The sequence below is a fragment of the Mandrillus leucophaeus genome, unplaced genomic scaffold, assembly GCF_000951045.1.
Source record: "Mandrillus leucophaeus isolate KB7577 unplaced genomic scaffold, Mleu.le_1.0 Scaffold235, whole genome shotgun sequence".
Classification (NCBI taxonomy): Eukaryota; Metazoa; Chordata; class Mammalia; order Primates; family Cercopithecidae; genus Mandrillus; species Mandrillus leucophaeus.
Genome location: NW_012102421.1, coordinates 1,924,426 through 1,930,381, shown reverse-complemented (window position 1 = coordinate 1,930,381; position 5,956 = coordinate 1,924,426). Strand labels below are relative to the sequence as shown.

At 39.2% G+C, this 5,956-nt stretch overlaps 1 long non-coding RNA gene across 1 annotated transcript; it reads right to left on the bottom strand.

Annotated features, from left to right (window-relative positions):
- Positions 1-1,663: 1,663 nt before the first annotated feature.
- On the bottom strand, positions 1,664-2,245 carry LOC105541175. The gene is made up of 2 exons (XR_001006305.1): positions 2,081-2,245; positions 1,664-1,931 (listed from the first exon to the last, which is right to left on the bottom strand). It is a non-coding gene; the product is annotated as an uncharacterized LOC105541175 (long non-coding RNA).
- Positions 2,246-5,956: the final 3,711 nt, after the last annotated feature.

Genomic DNA, 5,956 nt, shown 5'->3' with positions numbered 1-5,956 from the left:
AGTATACAATATAATATTATTGGCCATGGTCCTCTTGTTGCACATTGCCTTCTCTGAATTCTTGTAACTCTTCACAAGAAAGTGTCATGTAGTCACTCACTTATATTTATATTGCCCTGTATTTTCCTTACATGTAATTGTTTCTCTATAGGACAAGCTATAGAGTCGGAAAGATCTGCTATGAATTGACGGTGTCACCTAGGCCAAGCTATCTCTTTTCCCCAAGTCTCAACTTTTCTCATCTCTTAAATGGAAATAAAAACTTGTATTGACTAGTTGTAAGAACTGGTGAGAGCATGTGTGTGAAGAACCTGGTTAAATGGTAGCAGCCTGATATATGGTAGGTCCTGTTGCCATAATGAAATAAGATGATATATATAAGTTGCCAGGTACAGTGCCTGGCTCATGTTTGGCACTCAATAAAATTTAATTCCCTTTGATACAATGAATACGTCACAAGTATTTCTTGTTTTCATTTTCACTCAGAGTAAAGTTTTCTCAAGGGTAAGGACTAATTTTTTTTTCAAACTTTTCAGTTTGTGTGAATTAATGTTCCTGTAATTTGGGAGGTATTCTGCACATCTCTCAGTTTGTGCGAATTAATGTTCCTGTAATTTGGGAGGTATTCTGCACATCTCTCAGGAAATCCAGATGGAATTGAGTGCCTGTTGCCCACATCAGCAACCCAGCTAAGGCACTTTTTTGCTGGTTCTTCTTTGTTTCTCTTTTTATTCTGCCTGTTCTCTCCAATCCTGGGATCATCTTCTAAATAGACTCCTGGTATCCAAACCCTTGTCTCAAGCTCTACTACTGGAAGAACCCAAACTAAGTAAGGAAAAGATTCAAATGACAGAGAAAGACAGTAGTGTGCAAAATAGCAGAAGAACTTTCAGAGTTGTCCAAAGCAGCTAAGACAGGAAAATGTCAACGGAATAAGATAAGAATAGAATTCATTCATGCACTTATAAAAAAAGGTACTTACTGAGCACCTAGTATGTACTGAACATTCTTAGACCTTAGGGATATGGTAGTGATCAAAACTGGCAAGGCATTTATATTGTAGTGAGGGAACACGCAATGAACAAGCAAATCAACATGCAAAATCATATCAGGTAGTGAGAAGAACTTTGACAGTAAATGGCACAGTAAGAGACTGTGCAGGAAAGGTAACTATTTTAGACAGTGTGATCTATTTAGAGTGAATAAAGGCCTATCTGGGAGGGTGATATTGGAACAGAAACCTGATCAATGTGAGAATGACCCACCTTTTGTCCACTGCCTACCTTCTCCTGAAGTGCAAGCAGAAAAAATCATGTGTGCTAGCCTGGGTATGGATAATAAGACAGGATCAAAATGCTGCTAGTTAGAAAAATGGGATACACATATTTCTCAGTGTCCAATCTTCCAGGCTGAGTGCTGGGCTACTCCAAAATGGACCTTAGGACCGGACATCTGCCTACGGCTCGTGGGTAAGGGCTTTCTTTAAGAATACCTGGGGGATTTCATCATTTTATCCTTCGTTAAAAAAATCTTTTCTCCTGTCTTTCTTGGTCAGGGCATCTTTTTCGTCAATTTCTCAGAAGAAAAGAATGCCTTTATTTATCCAAGACTTTAGGTTATATACAGAGCATACTTTATCTCATTTGATTCCCACACAACTTTGTCCATTAAATATTTTTATTCTTTTTTATAGATGAGGAAACTGGGACTTGGGGGCTTTGCTTGAGAGAGCTGGGACAGAAACTGAGTCTTTTGGCTTCAAGTTCATGATTCATTTAAATGGTGAGTCCACTGGCCCCTTAACTAATCTTCATCCTTTCCCTGCCACCCCCACTGATGGCAACAGGATTTTATAAGCTGACGATCTTCACCTACAGGATCCCATTCCTCTGACGTTCCATCAGCAGGCACAGGATCAGATCTTAGTAAATCTGGAAGATTAGAACTGGAAAGTCTGAGGATAATTCTATCAAGAGATCCTGTGTATTTAATGTTCTAACTTAGTCCAAGTGCTGTACTCGATAGTATTTTCTCAGTGCCACATTAAGATAACAAGGGTTTTCTTAAATGTAATATATACCTTTAAGTATGTACTAAGGTGGCTGATTCTTAATGCTCTTCCTTTTGAGAAAACTTAAGGTAAAATTGAACATAATTGCTCCTGATCCATTTCACTCCACCCAGTGGGGCTTTTAGTTGTTTGTTTTTCTTCCAGGACATCCCACTTGATTCTGAATCTGTAAGACTCCTTCCCTCAGTGGTGGATCCTCACATCTGGGGGAAGTCACAGACAATTTCTTCTGTAGGGCGAGCTCTACTATACAGTTTATGATGTCAGGGTTACAGTCAGAAACTGTAGATTTTAAAAAGTTTAAATTTCATTATTCTATCTCAGTATTCCAAAGTATATACAGAAAGCTATTGCACTGTTAAGGAGATGGCGCTTAACATTTTGGAAATTCAAGCTGATGAATGTCCATATAAGACTATCTCTCCTGGTATAAAGGGCGACAATGCTGAACATTTTTAAAGTTCTTTTTGATATATGAAGTGCACCAATGAGTACTTTTTAATTCTTACAATAATTCTGGGTGAGGTAGGTATTTTTCCAATTCCCATTTTATGCTTCAGTAGCCCTTTGTACTTCTTCTTCAAAACACTTTGCTCACTTGTAATTATTTAATAAATTAGTTGTAATTATTTGTTTAATGTGCAGGAGTTACAAAAGGCAAGCTTTAGAACAAGACAGACCTAGTTGTGATTCCTGGCTCCGAAAGCTGTACACCCTGTGACCCTAGACAGGTGTTTTAATGCCTCGGTGCCTCTGTTTCTTCCTCTGTAAAATGTGAACGATAACAGTATTGGCCTCATGCTTTTTTTTTGAGTTTTAAAATTAATAATGTGAACAAAGATCAGTGCAGTGCCTGGCATGCTGAACACATTCCACGACTGTTAGATGTAGTTGTTATGATTTGTATTAATTCATTTTCACACTGGTATAAGGAACTACCTGAGACTGGGTAATTTATAAAGAAAAGAGGTTGAATTGACTCACAGTTCTACCTGGCTAGGAGGCCTCAGTTAACTTACAATTATAGCGGAAGGGGAAGCAAGGCACTTCTTATATGGTGGCAGGAGAGAAAGACAGAGAGTGGAGGGGGAAGTGCCACACACTTCCAAACAACCATATCTTGTGATTAAATAAAAAGTACTCATTGGTGTGTCTTGTATATAAAAAAAGTATACCTACTATCACGAGAACAGTGAGGAGGGAGTCCACCCCCAAGATTCAGTCACCTCCCACTAGACGCCTCCCCTGACATGTGGGGATTATAATTCAAGATGAGATTTGGGTGGGGACACAGAGTCAAACTATATCATGATTGTTCTATAATAAAGAGATGGCCACATGTGTTTCATCACGGACAGTGCTCATTAACCAGTTGTCCTGCCATAATTATTAATAGTATCCCCTTTGCTTTCAAAAGTATCGTAAGTTTGCAAAAGTATAGAAATGGAGGACAGATTAGTGGTTGCCCAAGACTGGAAAAGGGTAACGGTAAAGGATGCAGAGGTGGATGTGGTTATAAAAGGCAACATGAGAGATCCTTGTAGTGAAGGAACTGTTTAGTATCTCCACTGTGGTGGTGGATACCTGAACCTAAACATGTGAAAAATTGCATAAAACTAAACACACACACAAAAGAGTACAAGTTAAGTTGGGAAAGTCCAAATAAGATTTGTACATTGTATCAATAGGTATATCTTGATTATGATGTTGGACTATTGTTTTGCAAGATGGTACTGTTCAAGGAAACTGGGTAGAGGGTACATGAGATTTCTCTGCATTATTTTTTATAACTCCATGTGAATCTACAAGGATCTCAGGATTAAGAAAGATATCCTAGTTTGGAAGATAAACAACATATTCCAGTAGTAATGCCCATTGTCCCACCAGGGCCTGACTACCTTCTATAAAAAGAAGTGCCGTTGTTCCCCTCAAGTTCATTTATTTGGTTTTATTCTTCTTCACAGTACCTACCTCCACTTGGCAGATTACATATATTTTTTCATCTTTCAACAGCTATTTTACTGAATGCCTACTAGATGCCAGACTTGAGATCTAGCAATGAACAAGATCTCTGTGAAACTTACATTCCAGTAGGAGAAATAAATAATAAACCAAAAATATAATTGATAAATTATTTAATATGCTGGGAAGCAATATGTGTAACAGAAGAAAGATGTAGAATGATGAATTAGGGTTCTCCAGAGAAACAGAATCAACAGTTGACTCATGTGATTATGGAGGCTGAGAAGTCTCAAGATCACAGTTGGCAAGTTGGAGATGTAGATGTGTTTCTGATTTGAGTCCAAAGACCTGAGAACCAGGAGAGATGATGGTGTGGTTACAGTTCAAAAGCCGGCAGGCTTGAGGTCCAAGAAGAGCCAGTGTTGCAGTTGAATTCCAAAGGCAGGAAAAGGCTGATATTTCAGCTGAAGCAATCATGCAGAAGCAGCTCTCTCTTACTCATGGGCAGGTCAGGCTTTTGGTTCTATTCAGGCCTTTAAGTGATTGGATGAGGATCATCTACTAGGGAAAGAAATAAGCTTTATTCAGTCTACTGATTCAAATGTTAGTCTCATCTAAAACCACGCTCACAGACACACCCAGCACAATGTTTGACCAAGTATCTGGGCACCTTGTGGTTCAGTCAAATTAACACACATTAACTATCTTAGCAAGATGAAAATAAATGAATGCAGCATGGTAGTCGAAATTTTAAAAAGTGGTCATATAGTCTCATTGAAAAGGAACATTTGAGTGAAGACTTGAAGGAGTGGGAGAATAAGCCATTTATTTGCTTATTGCCTGTCTCCCTCCATCAGAATGAAAGCTTCATGAAGCCAGAGACTTAATTTTTATCTGTTATATCCCTAGTGCCTGGTGCAGGGTAGGTACTCAAAAATATTTGTTGGGTGAATGAGTAATGATTGAGGATGGGGACAGGTTTGTGTCTGGCTATATCTCTTGTCCTTAGCACAGTACCTAGCACATCCTAAGCCATCAAAAAGTGTTGGTTCTATGATTGTCTTTGAATTCTGTGATTGTTTATAATATACAGTAAACTTCACTGAGGACACTGACTCACTTGCTTTGTTTGATACTGTGGCCCCAGCCCTGCAGCACTTAGAACAGGGCCTAGAAAATACATAATAGTTAGTCAATAACTGTTATTGACCAAAAGGGGAAAAAGATAAGGAGACTGAGGCTGGGAAATGTTAAATGAGTTGAAAATAGTGTCACAGCCAGGAAGCCACACAGCATGGGGCTTAACTTTACCTTTTTAATTATCAAATTACAATGTTTCATCCATATCAAACTGCTTTAAAACTTGTCCTGGAGTCTCTCGTTTAACCATGGCCTTTTTTTCACTTACACCACCCCTCTTCCTTGTCCACTCCAGGCTGTGTTGTGTGGCCATGTCTCCCTGAGTGACAAGCAGGCTGGTTATGTGGAGTTGTCAGCACACAGGCCTCCCCGAAGACGGCCTTCTCCTCCAGGTGCCACGGTGTCAGGGGACGCTCTCTCACATTAGCACAAGCAGAAGGTAATGCAACCTCTTGGTGACCATCGACTTTGTCAGACAATAGTGCCGTTCAGTTTGAAAGACTTCACCGGGAAGTTGCAGACTTTTAAAACTAATTTGGTGTTTATTCAACTTTGCAATCACTTCTATGTACTATCTGTGTTTCACACACCGTGAAACGGCGCTACACTGTGCAATTGAATTAGTTGTACAGTGACTCAAAGGCATTAAACAATGACTTTGATATTTTAAGTACTGACTAGGAGGGATTTTTAATTCCTTCCTCATAATGAAAGCAGCAAAAAAAACCCAGTTACACAACCCTGGAACACTTATTCTCTTTTCTATTCTGGGTGGACCCCACT